Genomic DNA, 21,610 nt, shown 5'->3' with positions numbered 1-21,610 from the left:
AGCTTCCGGCCACCAAGTGCTGCACTCTGCATATGCTCAGAGGCACAGTCTTCTTGCCACCCCATTCTAGTGTAGCAGATTACTTCAAAAACCAGAATGATCCTTTCCACTTGAATCCACCCTGTGTCCCTAAGGGTGCTACACTCTGCACATCCTCAGAGGCACGGTCTTCTTGCCACCCCCCTCTCTGACTCACCTGATCCCGGGGGAGGATCCCCTCTCCTTGCTGGGCTGGGCTGCCTGCGGGAGGCGGGGGTCCCTGGCTGGCATCTCCTGCTGCTGGAGGGAGGAAGGGTCCCTCTCTCTCTGCCTCTGCCTCTGCCTCTCTCTGTCTCTCTCTGCCAGGGACTTAGCGCTGCCAGCCAAGAGGGCAGGGAAATCCTCTCGCACAATCCTCCTCCTGGCGCTTTAATGCACTGGGCTTTGGAGAGGATTGCAAATGGGCCAAAAAGGGGGGGGGGGGAGAGAGCAAGGGAGTGGCCCCTTCCCCTCCAGCCCTGGACCACCAGCAGAGAGCAAGGAGGCTCCCTTCCCCTGCAGCAGGTCCCACCGCCCCCCTCCCTTCCTTGCTTGCTTCCTCCTCGCAAACCCAGATCCCCTCCTTCCTCACCCCCCTCCCCACACTTTGCCCCCCAGAACCCTTTTGGGGTCACAGGGAAACAGGGGCAGGTGTCCATAGGCCACACAGGGCCCCAGGGAAGGCAGGGGACCCCTGCCCCAGCCCCAGCCCCAGCAGCAGACCTCAGGCGGCCTTTTGGGGAGGGGGGCATGGCGAAGTGGAGAGGGAGCAAGAGGAGCTTTTTACATTTTATTTCAAGCCTCTTCTCTTCCTCTCCCATCATCATCATCATCATCATCATCACCACCACCACCACCACCACCATAACACCATCGTCACCACCACCACCATCATCGTCATCACCATCATCATCACCACCATAACACCATCACCATCATCATCATCACACCATCATCATCATCACCATCACCACCACCATCATCAATCTCCTTCACAACACAAAGATACTTTTATGGGGACAACCGAAATGCACAACATACACAATAAAGGGATCCCTATTTTGTGGATATGGGAGTTTGTTGTCCTTTGCTATGTGGCCAAGATGGATACCCCCCTGGATATCGATATCATCATCATCATCATCATCATCATCATCATCCTTCTCCTCCTCATCCACAAAACTGTGATACTTTTATGGGGACAGCTGCAATGTGCAAAGTACACAATAATGGCATCCCTGCTTTGTGGATTTGAGAGGTTGTTGTACTTTGCTATGTGTCCAATACTTTTAACCCTGGATAACTTCATCATCGTTATCACCACCACCAGCACCATCCATAAAACGGATATATGCACAAGATATATACTAAAGATATCACTGTTTTGTAGGTTTGGGAGGTTGTTGTACTTTGCTATGTGGAGGCTAACACGGTTACCCCTGGATATCATAATCATTGCTGCTGTCGTCATCACCATCATCCACAAATCAGGGATACTTTTATGGGGCCAACCAAAATGAACAAAATGTACAATAAAAGTATCACTGTTTTGTGGATTTGGATGATATTGTACTTTGCTATATGGCTAACAGGCTATCCCTGGATATCAATATCATCAACATCATCCTCCACCAAACAGGGATACTTTTATGAGGCCAACCAAATTGCACATAATACACAATAAAAGTATCCCTGTTTGGTGGATTTGGGAGGGTACTGTACTTAGCTATGTGGACAAAATGACTACTCCTGGATATCATCATCATCATCATCATCATCCACAAAACAGGAAGAGGGGGAGGAGGAGGAAGAAGAAGAAGATGACGATGATGATGACGATCTCCAGGGATCCCTTCATTGTGTCCTTTATGGAGACAACCGAAATGCTCAAAATACACAACAAAAGTTATCCCTGTTTGCTGGATTTTGGAGGCTATTGTACTTTGCTATGTGGCCAACGCAGTTAATACATCATCATCATCATCATCATCATCATCATCATCATCTCTATCCCTCCTTTTCCCGGATTGAGACTCAAGGTGACTTATACCGATTTTTTAAAAAATCATTGGAAATCCACACAATACAAAACTTAAAACATGAGTAAACAATCAGGAAAGATTAAAACCATTTTATTTCATTTCATGTATAGCCTTCTTTTCTCTCAACAGTAGTCCAGGTTGGTTCATGAAGCAAATTAAAATAAAATATAGCTTTAAAAAAATCATTATAATAAAAGCAATCACCTTTAAATCATAAGTTGTCCTATGAAAAACCAGCCTGAATTGGAAACAGTTGGCAACCATTAAAAGCAGGCTAATGGGCATAAAGGTGCAATGGCTCTCCTGAGGAGATATTTTCTCTGTCCTACTAGGCACTTCTTTGAGAGAGAAGGTTCAGCACTTTGGACAGTTCTTTGAAAGTCTGGACTTATTGTGCCAGTGGTGTGGAAGTCCCCTGCTGCCTTGTGGTGTAGAAACATAGAATTGGAAGAGACCACAAGGGCCATCCAGGCCAACCATGCAGGAACACACCTCAACTCATGGCAACTCTATGGATGAGACATCTCCAGGAATCCGTATCCTCCACTGCCTTGCCCAGACCCTGCAAGCCCTTGCCCATAACCCCCCTGATCAAGTCTATCCATCTGGTCTGTGGTCTTACTCTCTTTCTTCTACCCTCTACCTTTCCTAGCATTATTGTTTTTTCTAGTGATCTGTGCCTTCGCATTATGTGGCCAAAGTATGATAGTCTCAACTTGACCATCTTAGCTTCCAAGAAGAGCCCTGGCCTGATCTGTTCAACAATCCATCTGTTTGTCTTCTTGGCTGTCAACGGTATCCTAAGTACTCTTCCCCAGCTAGCCATAAAAGTGTAACCATAATGGAAACTTTAAAGCTCCTGTTCTTTCGGGCACCTTAATGGGCAGATAAGGCCACGATATACATATATGGAACAAACATGGCAGCTAAGGTAAGGCCATGTTATATATATTAAAACATTCTAAAATCCCTCCTCCCATTTTATATACATATATTTTATATAAATCCAGGTATCAGGTCACTCAGATGCTTGGTGTGGGCAGCTGGCCCAGCAGAGGACCACCATTTGCACTGATCCTGTACCTACAGGTTTCTATGTCACATTCAGCCACTGGTGAAAAAAGTGAAGGGCATAAGGGCAATCACTGGTTCCCTTTGGTTCCTGACAAGTCTGGTATTGAATGTCTGATGCTGAAGCGATATGCACCCATCATGCCCATTGGTAACATTATCCTCCATGCATTTGTCTAATCCCCCTTCATAGCCACCCAAGTTGGTGGCCACTTCTACACCTTCCACAATTTAATTTGATCACTTGTAAAGATTTCTGTCCTGAATTTCCCACCATTCAGCTTCATTGAATGAGCCCATCCTAATTATAGTATTATAAGAGAAGGACTAAGAGATTGAGAAGATTGAGAGGTGAACTCATAGTCATCCTTAAACATATGAAGGGGTGTCATGTAGGAGAGATGGGGCAAGGGTGTCTTCTGCTGCTTCCAGAGACCAGAACACAAATCAATAAATTCAAAATACAGGAGGAGAGATTCCACCTACATTAAGAAGACTGCCTCGGAGGGTGGTGGACTCTCTTTCTTTGTAGGTCTTTAAACAGAGGTTGGGTGGGCAACTTTCAGAAGTGCATTAGTCAGGTATTCCTGCATGGCAGGGGGTTGGACTACATGGCACTTGCAGTCCCTTCCAAGGTTATGATTTTATGATTCTATGAAAAAATTCTCCTGGCCACTTTCTCTACCGTATACATAATTTCATAAACCACTGTTTTGTCCTTCTTACATGCCTCCCACCCCCACTAAACAACAACAACAACAACTATAATCTTTCCTCATATGGGTGTTGCTCCAGCTCCTTGATCATTGTGGCCACCTCTTTTTCGTCAGTTTCCCCCCATTTCAACACTACTGTTTGAGGCACAGTGAGCAGAATTACGTGAAATATTACTGCAACTATAGATACACCATAGATTTGTAGAACAGTATCACAATATTAGGTAGTTTGCTTCTTCTTGTTGTTGTTGACCCTTTTACTAATGATTCCTAGACTTTACACATGCAGGAGTACAACATTTTAATGGAGCTTCCTGCCACATCCTAAGGCCACTTTTCTTGCTTAGGCTACTCCTGGATATCATCATCATCATCATCATCATCATCATCATCATCATCATCATCATCCACAAAACAGGAAGAGGAATCACTTGCCACTGCCCACCTCCCCACTGCCACAGGCCCTTTCAGTGTATCATATGCACATGTGGCCTCTTTGAAATCTGCTGGAGGACCTCCGATTTAGCCAGATGGAAATCCATGTGTCAAGAAACCCACCCAGATACAGACAGTTGTGCGTGTACTTTGAATATCATACTCAATCAATGCACTATGAATATGAATCTCCTCCTCCTCCTCCTTTTTCCACTTTTGCCCCTATTCTGGGACCCAAGGAGCTTACAAGAGTTACTTAATTCCTGCATTTGACAGAACCAAAGACCACAATGTGTTTTTTTCCTTTTCACCAATGAGTTATTGCTTTCTGCTTTCCAGCTTTGTGCTATTGCCAGGTGTGCAGCTTGGCATAGGAAATTTATTATATTTTTTGTAAGATAACTTGTCAGTTTTCACACACACAATCCTCCCAAAACAAAAAGCAACCCTTCCCCAGTAAACCAGTTCTGGAAACAGTATTATATACTTCTCTGTGATTAGACTAATCTCACGGTAAAAAACAAAACAAAACCCCATACATAACCATAAACAGTATACTCCATGCCTCAGATGAAGCAGACCAAGCAGACCAAGGTCCAAAACATTGCAGAAATAATCCAGTTAGAGACTGCTTTAACTGCACTGACTTAGTGTGAGAGAATCTTGGGAACTAGAGCTCTCCGACAGAGAAAGCTAAATGTCTCATGAAACTACAGTTCCCAGAATTCTCTATCATTGAGCCAAGGCAGTTAAAGTGGTCTCAAACTAGATAATTTCTGCAGTGTGTTTTGGACCCAAGTCTACGAAAGCTTACGCTACAACTTATTTTGCACAGGTAGTCAAAGGTACTACAAGATCTCTTTGCATACTTAACCAGAAACTGCTCATCAAAGGACATTCCCACCACAAGTGACAAAACCAATGCCATCCAGCAAGAGTTAGGCCTGTTTTCAACTAAATATGTTAAGCATACTGGTGTAATATGGCATGAAGTATTTTAATTGAATACTCTTTAAATTTGATTGAGATCACATTAACTGAAGGCTTAGTCCAGACATTTCCCTGATCTGCCTCTGAGATTTCTAGATCTGGGTCTCTTTCCCAGTGTGTGATGTTTTATTGAAGTTTTACTTTGCTAGGACAAAGCTATAAGGAGCAAAATGCGGCCTTTGCTCCTCACCCCAACGTAAGTTTAGTCCCTGCAAATTAAAATTTTATTCAATTCCCAAATTTTACCCAACCCCACAAACCTACAGCCACCTGTACCTAATGGTGGCTTTTGTGGTTCTTTTTCACTCCCCTTGCACAGGGTGACCAGATGTCCTCCTTTCCCAGGACATAGCCTATATTTCAACCTTCTGTCCAGGAGGAATTCCAAAATGTCCTCTGTTCTGAGCATGACTAAGAAGCCTATTGAGTAACACCATGGACGTTATCAGACAAGGGAAATTGGAAGTATATTCCAATGGCAATCCGAACGCAATCATGGGGTTTAACATTATTGTGTGATAGAATACCACATGTAAATTCGGGCAATGGGAAGTTAGTCCAAACACAATCATGGGGTTTCACGTTATTGCGTGAGAGGTGATCACACACAATTTCTGGAAATGGCAAGCTATTTTGGGGCAATGGGAAGTCAGTTCGAACACAATTCGAATTCACGTAAATTCGCTGAACTAGTGAATTCACATGAATGCATTCTGGCCCCACTTTCTTTTCATTCGAAATTAAGAGAAACTCCTCCCCTGTGATAAACTCCCATGTTTTCTGTTCCCTTACTTGGCTGCCTGTCCTTGCTGCAAATAAGGGGACAAGATGGATCCTTCTAAAGTTCTTTTAGTCCTAAATTATCCACCATTCAGCTTCATTGAATGAGCCCACCTAATTATAATATTATGGCAGAAGGAGTAAAAGACTGAGAAGACTGAGAAGTGATCAGATATTCAAAGTACGACAACTTCAATTTAGTCATCTTGGCTTCCAGGGCGAGTTTAGGTTTGATCTGTTCTAGAACCCATTTGTTTGTGTTTTTGGCCATCCACTGTGTCCTCAGCCCTCTTCTCCAGCACCACATCTCAAACGAGTTGATTTTATTTCTGTCAGCTTTCTTTATTTTCCAGCTTTCACATCCCTACATGGTGATGGGGAATACAACAGCTTGGATGATCCTAACTTTAGTATTCAGTGTTATGACTTTACACTTTGCTATCTTGTCTAATTCCTTCATAGCTGCCCTTCCCAGTCTTAGTCTTCTTCTGATTTCTTGACTGCAGTCTCCACTCTGATCAATGTTTGACCCACAGTAACTTTGACTATTTTTATTCTTTCATTATCTAGGATGAATTTGTGTAGTTCTTCCATTGCCATTATTTTTGTTTTCTTAATATGTATTCACCATCTAGACTCCCCAAAATACACAGCGACAGTGCCTGAAGGCAGCAGAATCTCCTGTGCCTATGCAGGTTCCCAACTTTTGTTAGTTTCTGGGCCTGGAGGAGACATCCTGGGGAGGCGAGCCATGCAAGGTAAAGAGGAATCCCCAGCTATGCCCACTTCACTCTGAAGTGAGAGAAGAGAGATTTTACCCTCACACCTTCCACCCCCATTTCTCTGACTCTGATTACAGTTTTGGTCCATTACTCTTTCCTGTGCTTTTAGTCTCCCTTTCCCTGAGTGCTCTCTCTTGAGGTGCTCCAGGCAAAGGAGAGTTGATTAAGGAAAGACGCAGTGGATGGCTTTGGAACTTATTCTTTGGCGTGCTCTTTTGCTTTCTCTTTCTCTCTCCCTCCGGCCCATGGCCTTTCCATTTGCTCTCTGCTGAGAGATGACGAAGGTTGCCTGTTGGAGACCAACACATGGCAGAGATTGGTGGGGGCAGGGGAAAGAGAGGGTGATAGAGAGATCCACCATGAGGAACTGGAGTGGAGAAAACTGAAATATGGATCGAACAGATCCTCAACTGTTTGGGTTTGGTCCAGTTTTGCAGTAGGGTCACTCATTGTTCAGGTGGAAAAAAAGTTACTTGGTTTGCTCTTGTGTCTTTCTATTTGAAAATCAGTAGGCCAAATGAAAGCGCTTCATTTCTAGTGGGAAAAAAAATGCTGGGGCTCATGTCTGCCTGAAAACATTGCCCTGTCATTTGGAAGCATTCAGCACCCCCCCTTCCCAATTTTGTGATGTACATGAACTAACCATACTTATTCTGTGGTGAGGGGAATGCACCTTGCATCTACTCCCAGTGGTCCTTCATCCTACCTTTATTTATTCCCTGCTCCACGAAAACAAAAACTGAAATCAAGCCTGTTCTCATAGCTGTGGAGATAAGCACTGTCACCTCTGCCTGATGACAAAAGGCAAAGGAACAGCAGCTAGTTAAAAAGTGAGCAGGTTACCACTTGCAGAATGGTGCAAAATACTCCATTTTGTGAACCAGCACACCAGCCCTGTTTCAGGGAAGGGATTGGTGTGAACAACGGGGAAGGAAGAAAGGTGATATAGGGGTCCATCACTAAGAAATGGAGTGGGGAAAATACAAACACTGATCTAACGGGTCTTCAACACTCTTGCTGTGGTCCAGTTTTGTACTAGGGTTACTCAGTGTTCAGGGAGGGGAATGACTTGATGCTGGAAAATAATTATACCTCTTGTTGTTGTTGTTGTTGTTGTTGTTGTTGTGGCTGTTGTTGTGTGCCTTCAAGTCATTTCCAATTTATGGCGGCCCTATGGTGACCCTATGACAGGGTTTTCATGGCAAGATTTGTTCAGAGGGGTTTTGCCTTTTCCTTCCTCTGAGGCTGAGAGAGTGTGATTTATCTGAGGTCACCCAGTGAGTTTCCATGGCCCAATGAGGATTTAAACCTGGTCTCCAGAGCTATAGTCCAACACTTAACCCGCTATGCCACACTCAATCTCTAATAATATCTGTTGTTGTTGTTGTTGTTGTTTTGTGCCTTCAAGTTGTTTCCGATGTAGGGCGACCCTAAGGTGAACCTGTCATGGGTTTTATTGGCAAGGTTTCTTCAGAGAAGGCTTTCAGCTGCCTTCCCCTGAGGCTGAGAGCTTGTGACTTTCAAGTAGGGAAAGAAACTTTCAAATGAATGGCAGAGCTCAGAACGAAACAGCCTTACCGCTTGCCATTTTGGTTCCTGTGAGGTCCTTAGTGAGGAGGGAAGGAAGAGTCATTCTGAAGGCCATATGGAAAAGATGGAAGAGGGACCTGAAGGAAGACAAACCAGGGTTAAAGGGATATGAAGGAGTCCAAAAATAATGAGCAAGTGGGTTGGGAAGGGGTATCACCCACAAACTGACAAGTCAATCTATACCCCACGCAGTGCCAAAGTTCTGTCTAAACTGTACACATCAAAGTTTTTTGTGGGTTTTTCGGGCTATGGGGCCATGTTTAGAAGAGTTCATCCTTGACATTTCACCAGCATCTGTGGCTGGCATCTTCAGAGAAATGTAACCATTAAAGTTATTCCTTTTCTCATCCAATACAAAGTGTTGTCGTTGTTATTTCATTCCTCTCCTTTTACCAGTGGCCACAGGTGGCATCCATGATAGTTGGATGGTGAATCTGGATTTTAAGAGAGCTTTCCAAGTTACTGAAATCCCCTCCTCAAAATAATTTCAGCACCCTGGACAGCTATGCTGAACTTCTTTTCCGTAGAGGATATAGCACTTTGGATAGCTACCATCACTCTTCAGGCTTAACCCAGAGAGGATTTGCCATTCCTCTTTGACATCGGAGCCATCAGCCGTCATAGCCTTCTTCCCCTGTGCCCACACCAGCTTGGGTGAAATCATGGCAAAACAGTTTTGAGCAACTCATGGCAGCACAAACCGATTATACAGTGGGCCCTTGGTATCCACTGGGGGTTGGTTCCAGGACCCCTCATATATACCAAAATCCATGGATTTTTGGTATACAGTGGCATTGTAAAATTATACATAATGGTATTGTGAAAATTGTGTCCCTTATATAAAATGGTGAAACTGTAGTGTGTGTGTGTGTGTGTGTGTACGCGCGCGTGCGTATGCAGGAATATTATCAAGCTGTGGATGTTGCATCCGTGGATGCAGAATCTGTGGATAGAGGGGTGACAGTATATTTACTCAGAAGAAGGCCCCACTGTATTCAATAGGGATTAGTTGTTGTTGTTGCTGCTGCTGCTGCTGTGTGCCTTCAAGTCATTTCCTATTTATGGTGTCTCTAAGGGGAACCTATCATGGGGTTTTCTTGGCAAGGTTTTGTTCAGAGGAGGTTTGCCGTTGTCCTCCCTTGAGGCTGAGAGAGTGTGACTTGCTCAAGACCACCCAGTTGGTTTCATGGCTGAGCTGAGACTCGAACTCTGGTCTACATGGGGATTACCTCCAAGCAAGTATGCCCAGGAGTGCAGGTTGAGGATGGCTGGCTTGAACAAGAGAGGTCACACAGAAATGGGAATATAATTGGGAATGAAGACAGAGCAATAGAAAGACACAAGGATGGAAGTGAGGCATTTTGCTGCCTAAAGTGGAACAGAAAATAGTCTCTCCACCAGGTGAAGTTGCATAGGGTTCAAGGCTAAACAAGTGATTTGTTTTCATTTGAGACAGAAAATCCCGCCATTGCCTCTTTCCTTTCAGAGGAGTATAAGTACAAGCATAATACATAAACAAGAATTTGCTGCCCATTTATGATACCAAATATGTGCCAGTGATTCTTCATTCTACATAGCAGTAGGTCTGTCCCTGCTGTGTAAAAAAGACTGGACTTTGTGCTGGGGATGGAACAGGTCAGGGCACCAAGGAACAGGTCCTGGGAAAGACGGCATATATATTTAACTAATCTGGAAGGGGAGTGATTCCAGTTTGGCACTGAAGGCTTATATTGAGATGCTACTGCATGCGGAAGTGTCCCATCTTTTAATTGATAGGGCTTTGTAGTACTGTGGAGCTATCTTTCCATGATGTTTCATGGAGAGTTGGGTGCTTTCTCTTTTGGGGAAATTCTCTCTGGAGATTGTTTGGTACAGCTCAACAGCTCTCCTCTCCCAATTTGTGAATTATTTCATGCAAATGCCAGCTGTTTTGGGATGCCATTTCACTGAGAGAATGAGAGAGAGAGAGGCAATTGCATTAATTCATCACTTAAAACAGGGCCTGTATGGGATCTGTTCCAGGACTAGAATCTGTCTGGTATTAAAAACATTTTATAATTATCTGCTCATCCATCTCCATCTCATTCCTAGCTCCAAAGTTCTCCTGTCCTGTGATTTCTGTTGCTGCACATACAAATTCTACCATTTATTTGGAGTTTGATTACTTGCTTGTTTATTTGTTTATTTACTGGCCTGCAACGGGATATATTCCCAGGTACAGTGGTACCCCGGGATACGAAAGCACCGCCTTACGAAATTCCCGGGTTATGAAAAAAAATAATTTAAAAAAACTGTTCCGCGTTACAAAAGTTTTTTCGGGTTACGAAAAAACTTTTGGTGCTTTTCGGCGCTATTTCGCACCAAAAAGCGGCTTTAGCTGTTAGCGCCTATGGCAATTCGGCTTGCGAAAGTCTTCCGGGTTACGAAAAGGGCAGCGGAACGAATTAATTTCGTAACCCGGGGGACCACTGTATTGTGTATGCAATAGGGTACAGCAGCCTTCTTACTGCTTCTGAAAGATGAGTGGAGTTTGCAAAATACTGAAGGGTGATGTGCTTCTGTTTAGCAGGCCACAACACTCTCTCTCATGCCTTCTCACATCCTCCAATCTTTTCCTCCCTTTAAGCCCAAAATAAATGATGCAGTTAGGATGTATTAGGAGCTGCCCTCCCTTGAGAGGATAAATATGTCTGTTTATTTTACTACAAACAAGCCTCACTTTGCATGTTGCAAATGATGTTGCTTTTGCTGAGACTTTGTTCCAAAGTCTCAGCAATTGAGACTTTGAAGGAATTGCATATTTGGAGGTGAAGAAGGAGGAAATTCACATTTTTCTCAATATGTGGTTTATTCCTTAGTCAACATTCCATGCCCACTAAATATACTTAGTGTTAACTGGGCTGTTTTGGATCCTACATTTTTCAGCAACAGGTCTTAGGTTTTGGCCCTAAATCTCAGGGTCTGGCATAATCCTGATCTGGCAGTCATACCAGGAATGGTTGTAGCTGCCTGAAGAAGGAGCAATTTATTCAAGTGAATGAATGGAAAAAATATGAAAATGGACTAATAGTTCAGGTCTAAACAGAGCAGGGCAAGATTGCTTCTATTCTTTTTAAAGGTTATAGCTAATCAAAGAATAATAGAACAATAGAATTGGAAGGGGCCTCATGGGCCATGGAGTCCAGCCTCCTGCTCAGTTTAGGACCTTCAGCTAGAGCATCTCCAGAAGGTATCTGTTTAGCTTCTGTTTGAAGAAATCCAGAAAAGAGACCCCACCATCTTGGTCCCAGTGCTGAACCTTTCTTTCCATCAAGATATTCCCTCTAATGTTCCACCAAAACCAACTTCAAGCCATTAGATCTAGTCCTACCTTCTGGGGCAGCAGAGAACAAACCAGTACCATACTCTCTCACAGCTCTTTAGCTATTTGTTGAGCCCAGTTATGCCACCTCTCAGTCTTCTCTGCTCTAATATGTCCCTTTCAGTCAATAGGCCAATGCTCAGATGACTGCACTGGACTATGCACACCAGCATTAGTGGGCTGTAAAACTGGATGAGATGTAGTGATTTGAGCATTAGACTATGACTCTGGGGATCAGGGTTCAATTCCCTGTTTGGCTATGGAAATCCAATGGGCAAATCACACACTCTCAACCACAGAAACCCCTGTGATAGGTTCACCTTAGAGTCATCATAAGTCAGAACTGACTTGAAGGTGCACAACAACAACGCTGGAGTACCTTCATAGGTTTTGTGTTGATTAAAATGCTCAAGATGCCTGCATTGATGACGAAGCTTTCCAGAGACCTTGGGTCACCCAAGTTTGTCTGAGTTCCCTTCCCTCCCTTTCCCCCAATTAAATCATCCCTCTTAATTACAATAAAAGGCCAACTGTTTACCTAGATCGACATAATTAATATTTGCTGTGACCAGGGTTGCAAGCTTGGCTTTGCTAGCGGCCGGGGAGTTTGGGATGGGATTTGACTGTATTAGCAAGGGAAGAGACAGCTGTCTTGCTCACTGATACTGGGGAGGGGAGGGGGGGCTGGATTAAAAAACTGAGGGCCTGGAATTAGACTCAATGGGGTTGTGCAAGAGAGGAGAGGAAATTATCCACACAAGCACATCCCAATCACAGGTCTAATTGCAGCATCCGTTGTTCCTTATTTATTTATTTTTAAAAAAGGATTTTTGATTAAAGTGGCAAAAATTATTTTCACTTCTGCACCCTGTGAAGTTGGCACATCTCTTTTATCCAAACAGAATGATGTAGGGAAATGTATTAGCTTGGGTACAAGGGGCCTGTTGACAGCAGACAATTATAGTACTGTTATTCCACTATTATTCCATCCTATGGAATCCTGGGATCAGCAGTCAAGGGTGGGGATTTAGAATCATTAGCCAGAAGCTCCTCCTCTGGTGCCTCTGGGAAAACTACAAGTCCCAGGATTCCATCAGAGGTACCCATGACAGTTGAAATTGAATCACTGTGCAAGAACTGTGTAGAGTGAAGGGAGCCAAGGTACTTGGATATCAGACAGGTGTGGTCCAACCCATGTGAGGAACACCAACTCAGGCAGATATTTTGGGTTGATTCAAAGTGGATTTACTAACAGCAGCTCTAGAGATTGCTCTTCTCCTGTTAGTTCCACTCATTTTCCTTGGGGAGACATAGGTTGGCTTTAGCAACCTGGACCTATTGCTCAGATCTAGATAGAATCATAGAATCATAGAGCTGGAAGAGACCACAAGGGCCATCCAGTCCAACCCCTGCCATGCAGGAAATCCAAATCAAAGCATCCCCGACAGATGGTCATCCAGCCTCTGTTTAAAGACCTCCAAGGAAGGAGACTCCATTACACTCTGAGGGCGTTTGTTCCACTGTCGAACAGGCAACATTGGTGTCAAGAGCTGAGCCCACAGCAGGTCCTGAACCTTTCCTAACTTTATGGTTTTTCCTAACGAGTTGTGACTTCTCATGATGTGGCCAATGTATGACAGGTTCACTTTGAACATCTTGGCTTCCAATTCTGGCTGAATCAGTTCAAGGACCCATTTGTTTGTCTTTTGGCTGACCACAGCATCTTCAGTACTCTTCTCCAGCACCACATCTCAAATGATTTTTTAAAAATCTGCTTTCTTCATCGTCCAGCTCTCACATCTGTACATGGAGATGGGGGAATGCGATGGTTTGTACAATTCTAACTTTAGTGTTCAGCTGTATATCTTTGCTCTTTTGGATTTTTTTCTAGTTCTTTCATAGCTGCCCTCCCCATTCCTAGACTTCTTCTCATTTCTTGGTTGCAGTCTCCATTCTGATCAGTGTTTGATCCAAGGTATGGGGAATCTTTATTTTGATTCGCTCATTGTCTAGGGTGAATTTATGTAGCTCCATCCATGCAGCTCCTTCCTGTTGAATCCTGGGATTTTTAGCTTTACAAGGACTTTAGCGTTCTCTGTTTAGTGCTGGTGCCTCACTAAACTATGAATTCCACTACTCTGCAGGATAGAGCCATGGCAGTTAAAGTGGTGTCAAACTACATTATTTCTACAGTATAGATGCACCCACCGTGAAGTGAGAAGGAAGATTTTACTACAACATTTAGCAACTGAGGAGGTGTGTGTTTAAAAAGAATGTATCCCCATTAGCATCTAAGTATGAAAATGGGTAAAATGAAAGGAAAGTAGATTTCCTGGCTTTAAAGTGCAGATGTGGTAGTCACACATATCATTTTGAAATACAGTGGTCCGTTGGTATCTGCTGGAGTTTGTTACCAGGACCACGCGTTGACACCAAAATCCATGGATGCTTAAATAGAAATGCATTGTAAAATGGTGCTCCTTATATAAAATGGCAAAATCAAGGTTTGCTTTGGAGAATTTTTTTTGTCTGGAATATTTTCAAGTCGTGGATGTTGGAATCCATGAATGTGGAATCTGTGGGTACGGAGGGCCAGCTGTATATGTGCTAATCCCATTGATTCCCTCTTTGCAGTGGCCACTCTCCCCGCGCCTCCCTCCTCAATTGTTGGTTTCTGTCACTAAGACGATTTTCTCTGACATGCAGTCTCCTCCCAGTGTCGGCTTTCTTTGTGGGTTCCCCAGACATAATCCCATGTCCCCATCACAGCCATTTCCCGCCACAACCCACTGGGATGTCATGCAGGATTATGACCTCACATGAGGAAAGCAAGGAGCAAAAACTCAAGCATCACTATAATCCTTTGCCCTCTCTTCCAACAAAATATGTTAAAGTGATCTGCACAAATACTGATGAGGATGGTAAATATTATTATCTTATTATTTACATGACAGGGAAACTGAGATGGTGTGAGACTGATGGATTTATCTTCATGATCGCTGAAGAATGGAGAGTGCATGGCAGGAGACAGAATGGTGCTGTCTGGATCCTGCAACCAGTCTCTTAGAAAACAGAAAAAAATAATCTCAGTTTCCTGTCAGATAATGAAAATAATCCAAGTAGAATTTGGGTTGAATCTTTGTTGCTCACATGCACTTTGAATGCATCCAATTAAATTTTTTGGGGAGAGGGCTGCCAAACTGCCCCATTTAACCCGATGCCACCCCCCCCCCATAGTTTTCTAAAAGATTTGCATTCTCAGCTGTGTGAATAATCAATGCAAACAGATCCAAGATAAACCAAAATAAAACCCGTCATGCCTTGAACTGTGCTTCGAAAGAAAGAAGGAATCCTTGTTATGGTCATAGACCAGCGCACATGCTTCTAATACATTCACATCATTGACTCCATCTTTATTCAAGTGCTGACACATGTGAGCAACTGAACTCGCAGAGATGTGCTGAGATGTGATTTTGTAGTGTGAACAATTATTATTATTATATATTTATTTATATCCCGCCCTTTCCCCAAAACTTGGACTCAGGGCAGCTGGAATGTGTGAGTGAGATTATTCACATAGTTGCGCTAAAAAATCCCACATGTGAATGAACCCCTAAGCCACTAGAAGTCACTATGCGTTTCTCCCAGGGGAGTGGTTTCTAAACTTTCAACCTTCAGTGAACACTTTTTTGACATTAGCTTGTCTGCTGAGAAACCTCTGAATATTTGCTGCGAAGGATTCTGAGGACAGAGGGCAAGTTTAAGACATCATGCTGCCTGAGGCAAAGTAGCAGAGGGTGCCTTCCAGCATCCCCTAAAATAATAGTGTACATTACCCTAGGCTGCACTTACACTGCAGAATTAGTGCAGTTTGACACTGCTCTAACTGCCATGGCTCCATCCTATGGGATCCTGGGACTGCAGTTTATTGTGGCACCCAAAGCTCTTTCACAAAACTACAAATCCTAGAATTCCATAGCATTGAACCATGGCAGTTAAAACAGTGTCAAGCTGCATCATTTCTGCAGTGCAGATGCAACCCTAAGTTAGCCAAGTCAGCAGAAGCAGAAAAATCTGAATCTTAGAAATGACTCTTTCTCCTCTTGGTAATAAAAAAAAATTGCTGTCAAAGAAAGTAAATAAAAATCTGCATGCATGACAGCCCCCTCTTCTCCATCCTTCTAGGTGAAGTGGAAGAATCTCATGGAGGGAACAGTGCCTTGAAAAGTATGTGCATTTGTGTATGCACTCCTTCTTTGTTAGACTTGATATATTTGATTGAAATGGCACATTCTGTGCCACTGTGGTTGATGCTTAATGTATCATGCTTAATCACATCATCAGGGCCACCTCTTAGGACATCAAAAGTGGGGGGGGGGGGGTAATCCCTAGGTCTCAGGTTTTTGCCTTGAAGTCCCAGGGCATGGGATGCTCCTGACCTAGCAATGCTTTAAGGGAGCTATCTCACTGTGCCTAATAGTAGAGATATACCTTCTGAATAATATTTTAGAACATGCACAATTCACATTGGGCATTAGCCAGGCCTGTTAAACCATCCCAACACTTTGCATGAAGTGAATACATTCTGAAAACCACACATCGCTCCTTGAAACTGCACACTGCTGGGAGAGAGGCGAAGGAGTGAGCAAGTAAGTTGCAATTTAGAGGAATGGGTCTGTCCTTATAGATCTATCCTTACATCGAGGAAGCCCTGAAAAGCTTTTGAGAAATTCCTGGGTTCCCTAGAATGTAGCATGAACCCTGCTGCCCTACCACTTGGAGCAGAACTTCAAAATCCAGGCTTCTAGCCTCAACCAAGCTTCCAGTTCTCCTGTTTCAGAGCAACACAGAGCCATAGAGTTTTGTCTGAGCCCCTTCTTGTCTCCTGATCAATAAGATATCCTCTCCTCCTTTGGAAGGCGATTTGTATTAGATCTCCCATTTTGACTGGATTTATTTCTACACCTTGCTGGGAATGATTTGACTCAGCGTCAGAGTAATGTAGCAGCTGTGAGTATCCTTGGTTTAAATATCTCTGCAGTGAGGCACAAGGTGGCCTTTGGCAAGCCACTGTGCCTCAGTCCCATGGGGATAATAACCGTGACCTACTTTACAAGGTAGTTGTGAGGATTATTGGGAGAACGTACGCAAAATGCTGTATAAACATGGAGTATTAACATGCCTTCTCGGCTTGTCAAGACTGCTATGACAAGTCAATGGTGAGGGGAAGTTGATTTAGCCAGCAAGCTGACTCATAACATTTATACTGAAAGAGTCCAGGAATGTGTCTGAGTGACATCAGACACTGTGTCGTGTTAGCTTCCATTTTCCTCTCTAAAAAATCAGCTGTGTGGAAGAGCTTGAAATGAATTGCCCTTGTGTCATCCTGTTTTCTTTTCTGTTGCTTTCTGTCATTTCTGCTAGAAATTCGACATGATCACATCCTCAAGTAATGCAATGTTCCCCATTTGATTAATGGATTCTTGTTTGTTTGTTCTCTGTGTAATTCAGAAACGGATTTTGCAACTGAGATACTTCAGCATACCATCAGGGTGGGGAGTGGGGAGCCCTCCAAATACTGTAGGACTGCAATGCCCAGCAGCCCTAGGCAGCATATCCAATAGTGAGGAATGCCAGGAATTGAAGTTCAGTAGCATTCGGAGGGCCACAGATCCCTGGAATAACCAGGAATACTCAATTGTGCATTTTTGTGTTGTTTGCTTGTTTACAGAATGAGCTATAAAGATTGCACACACCTGAGCCTGTCACTTAGAAAGGAAAGGAGAAAACTCTAGTGACTGACAAATGTTCTAATCTTTATTTTAATCCACCAAATGCCAGGCATGGCCTTACCATGAAAGAGATAAGAGACTGGCAGGTACTGGAGAAAACAATTTTGATGCTTCCATCTCAGGTACCAAAACCTATGGCCCAATGTGAACTGTCCTCCAGAGAAAAAGGAAAAAAATGTGGTGTCCAAGTGACCTGCCTCTATTTTCCCTCCATGAAACAGTCTTATTTTTTAATACCTTGTACCTACTTGAGGGGAAAAAAATCCAAAAGTAGTACCCAAGTATTTTTTTTTAATGAGCCTAGTGTCCTTTGCCTGCCATGAAAGTCTTACCCGTTTGAACGGTAGAGGACTGGCTGGTGTCCTTTAGAGTCTTTTAGTTCGTTCTGTGTCTCTGGCTCCCTGATTTTTACATAAACATTACATTAGACCATGCAGGATGCATACACAGAGTCATATGCAATTGACGTATCCTCTCTCCACACTCTTACTGGTATATTCTGGCCCCAAAGCTACCCCAGTGTCCCCCTGTTACCTGGGCACTCTGGAGCAATGCTGGGCCGCTGTTCACATGTGCGTCCCGCTGTGTCGCCTGTCACCACCACCAGGTGACTCCCTCTAAGGCTTGAAAACAAGATGCACAGTGTCAGTCTCATGGCTGGGCACCTTCTTCTGACCTCAGACAAAACAACTTGTGCTGCCGCTGCCACTGGCATGCAAATTAAACCATTGCATTTGTAGGTGTTTTTTGTGCATTTGGGGGTGGAAATGCCCTAAATGGGCCACAATTTAAAAAAAAAAAGCTTTTGGGGGATATAAGCATGAGGTATGATTTCTTGGACATGTCTCATCCACAGGGTCGCCATGGGTCGAAATTGACTTGGGGAAGGTTAACAACAACAAATGGTTTCTGTCCTTGTGTGCCGTCAAGTTGTTTCTAACTTATGGTGACCCCAAGGCAATCCTATCATGGATTTTTCTGGAGCTGAGAGTGTGTGACTCACCCAAGGTCACACAGTGGGTTTTCGTTGCTGAGCAGAGAATCAAACCCTGGTCTCCAGGGTCTTCATTCAACACTCAAAGCACTATACCATGCTGGTTCTTGAGGTATGGTATGGTTTAAGGACTCACAAAATAACAGATATGTAACCTGTATACCGCCTGCTCCCAGATCTCCAACTTGGGTAAAATGTTCCTTTCTGCGTTCTACCTCTTCTTGGGCCATAAAAAGAGCAAGGCAATCCCTGCCAGTGTGTAGTGTAAGTGTGGTTTAAGTGAGTGCGCGCACACACACATTATATTTATGCATTCCTTCACCTTGATTTCTGTTAATTGCTGTTACTTGGGTCCCTGCTTGAGTTTTGAAGGACTGTGGTGCCATTAATATGCCGCTCAGTGGGAGGTCTGCTCTCCTGCCTGATTTTCAGCTGTTACCAAAGGCAAATTGGTGTGTGTGTATTGTATGTGTGTGTCTGGGAAGATGGTTGTTGAGCTCCATCTAGTGAAACAGAAGAGAATAGTAGTGAGCTATGAGAACCATTCCTTTAACCATCACCACCCTTCAGTATACAATAGTCCCATATTCAGTATGGGAATTGTGCAGCCCTCCAGGTGTTGAACGGTAGCTCCCAGCAGTCTGAGCCAATAATGCCTGTAGTGAGGAATGCTGGGGGCTGCACTCTAACAACTTCTAGAGTTGGCCAACCCTGATTTAACAGTTGTGTATGAGAGGACCATCATTTGGTCCACCTAGTTGTTCAGGCCATACATACTGGAATAACATCTGCTACACAACTATTCAAGGTACAGGAGCTCTGCCCTCTTTTGTACTTGACCACCCGATGAGTTAATTTTAATAGTTCTGCAGCATTGGTGCCTTCATTCCAGTTTTCTCGCTGAAAAAGATACCACTCAGTCCATCTACACTTGGGCTCGTCCCTTCCTCCGCTTCTACTATCCCCAAATTGCCATTTGCCACCAACATTTTATCCCTGCTTGGCCATGAAACACCACTGTGTGACCTTGGGTGAGTCACACTCTCTCAGCCATAGATTTGCCTTTGCAAATCTGAAGAAACTTGCCAAGAAAACCCCGTGATAAGTTTGTCTTAGGGTTGCCACCAGTCAGAAATGGCTTGAAAACTCAACAAATTTGTCCCCAATTCCCTGATTAATCTTTTCCCTGACCGCATTTTGCTGGAATTATTTCTCCAATACTGAACCCAAGGGGAATCATTCTGATGACTTCGGATGTTAGGGCACCGGCTGTGCTTCTCCCCCATGACTCATTGGCATGCAACAGTTCCTTCACGTGTTATACTTCACTTATTGCTGAAAATGCAGGCGATCTCAAAGGCAGATTCCATTTTGACTGGGATGATTCCATTAAAATGCAAATTTAATTGTACTGCACACAGAGAAATACCACTGAGATTAGCTGATGGCCAACTAATTGTCTGAGGCCACGGCAAAATCCTTTTGGATTTGTTGTCCAATTTTGCCTATGGAAACCTGCGTAATTTCTTTACTCCTGTGGATTTTGCTCCTCTGCGTAGCCCCTTGACTGGTGCTATTTATAGGCATGCCTGTTCTAAGAACATCACACCAGGGCTGCATTTAATGAGGACCTCTGTTTCATGATCTTGCTTCAAAGATTCCTTTTCATGCTCCATTTACTCACATTTTTAGTTTTTTTAAAAGACAAAGAATAAAGATGATTGCCCTAAATCTCCAAGCCCTTAGCATCCATTAGGAAGGCTTTCCAATCTCAACATTTATGGCTTCCATTCTCTTTTCAATTCTTTGCATTGTTCCCCCACCCTTTTAAATGAACTGGATCTGATTCTAAGCTTGGGACTTTGGCATGTCAGCCCAACCTATCTGATATCATTAAATGAAGGGAGATGTTACCCACACTTGGAAATGGTGCCTTTGTGTCACAGTAAAAGACTGTGGTGGCAGATAAGAGATATTATGGAGCAGGAGGGTGTGTAGACTGTGGTGTTCCTTTGGGTATAAAATGTCCTGTTGCACTGAGGTAGGATCTGCCCTCTCCCAGTGGAGGTACATAGGCTTCAAAATTAGTATTATAACTTAAAAGAAATTGTGTTCTCATGAAGTTTTAAAACCTGGTGAGGTATCAGGGGCTTGCATGGTTTAATCAAATGTTTCATAGACTTTTGAAATCAGGGGCATAGTTTTTAATGAGCTAAATGTGGAGGCATATACAGTGGGCCCTTAGTATCCACTGTGGTTTGGTTCCAGGAGCCTCTGTGGATACCAAAATTTGTGGATGCTCAAGTTCTATTATATACAATGGTGTAGTAAAGTAGTGTGTCTTATATAAAACGACAAAAATAGGATTTGCTTTTTGGAATTTATATATTTTTTGAATATTTTCAAACTATGGATGGTTGAATCCATGGATAAGGAAACTGTAGATATGGAGGGCCAGCTGTATTCCCTGCATTACCAGCTATAATTGACAACACACTGGAGTATGTATTTTATCATAATTCAAAGAAAGCAACACATAAAATAGCCACTGTGTTGACACTAAGGATACAGTACACTGCTAGGAAATGCTTCAGGATGATTCCATACGCTCTCCCATATCAACAAAATAAACCATTGTGTTCAACTACTAGGCGGCTAGAGATATTTTAAAGCCATGGATGGTTGAATCCATAGATAAGGAATCTATGGGTACTGCAATTTTGTCTCCTGAGAGCCATCATGGTGTAGTGGGAGAACAAAATTCTAATCCCTACCCTACCCAGTCATGGAAATACACTGTGTGACCAGGGGCAAGTCATACTCTCTCAGATTCAGAGGAAGACCATCACAAAACATCTTCTGAATAAATCTTACTAAGGAAACCCTAAGAAAGGGTTACCATAAGGCACATGACAATATGATACATTTCCCGCCCAAAGGTTTATTGCAAAGCAATGGTGGGGACCTTCCTTCAGGCTGAGAACCAAATTCCCAAAAGTGTGCAGGGGCCACATTCCAGTGGTGGGTGGAGACAAAGGC

The 21,610-nt window shown here is 43.5% G+C and overlaps 1 protein-coding gene across 1 annotated transcript in view; it reads right to left on the bottom strand.

Moving 5' to 3' along the window:
• The window catches only part of LOC149322877 (metabotropic glutamate receptor 6-like), a 70,295-nt gene extending 69,911 nt beyond the window's left edge, over positions 1-384 (bottom strand). The window contains exon 1 of the mRNA XM_089484093.1: positions 197-384. The gene's annotated coding sequence lies outside the window, so the exon portion shown is untranslated. The remainder of the gene's footprint in view (positions 1-196) is intronic.
• Positions 385-21,610: the final 21,226 nt, after the last annotated feature.

This window comes from Sceloporus occidentalis, unplaced genomic scaffold, assembly GCF_023333645.1.
Source record: "Sceloporus occidentalis isolate IW3139 unplaced genomic scaffold, rSceOcc1.0.p SCAF_1, whole genome shotgun sequence".
Lineage (NCBI taxonomy): Eukaryota > Metazoa > Chordata > Lepidosauria > Squamata > Phrynosomatidae > Sceloporus > Sceloporus occidentalis.
Note: the sequence above shows the minus strand (reverse complement) of the source record. Positions and strands in the feature narration are given on the sequence as shown.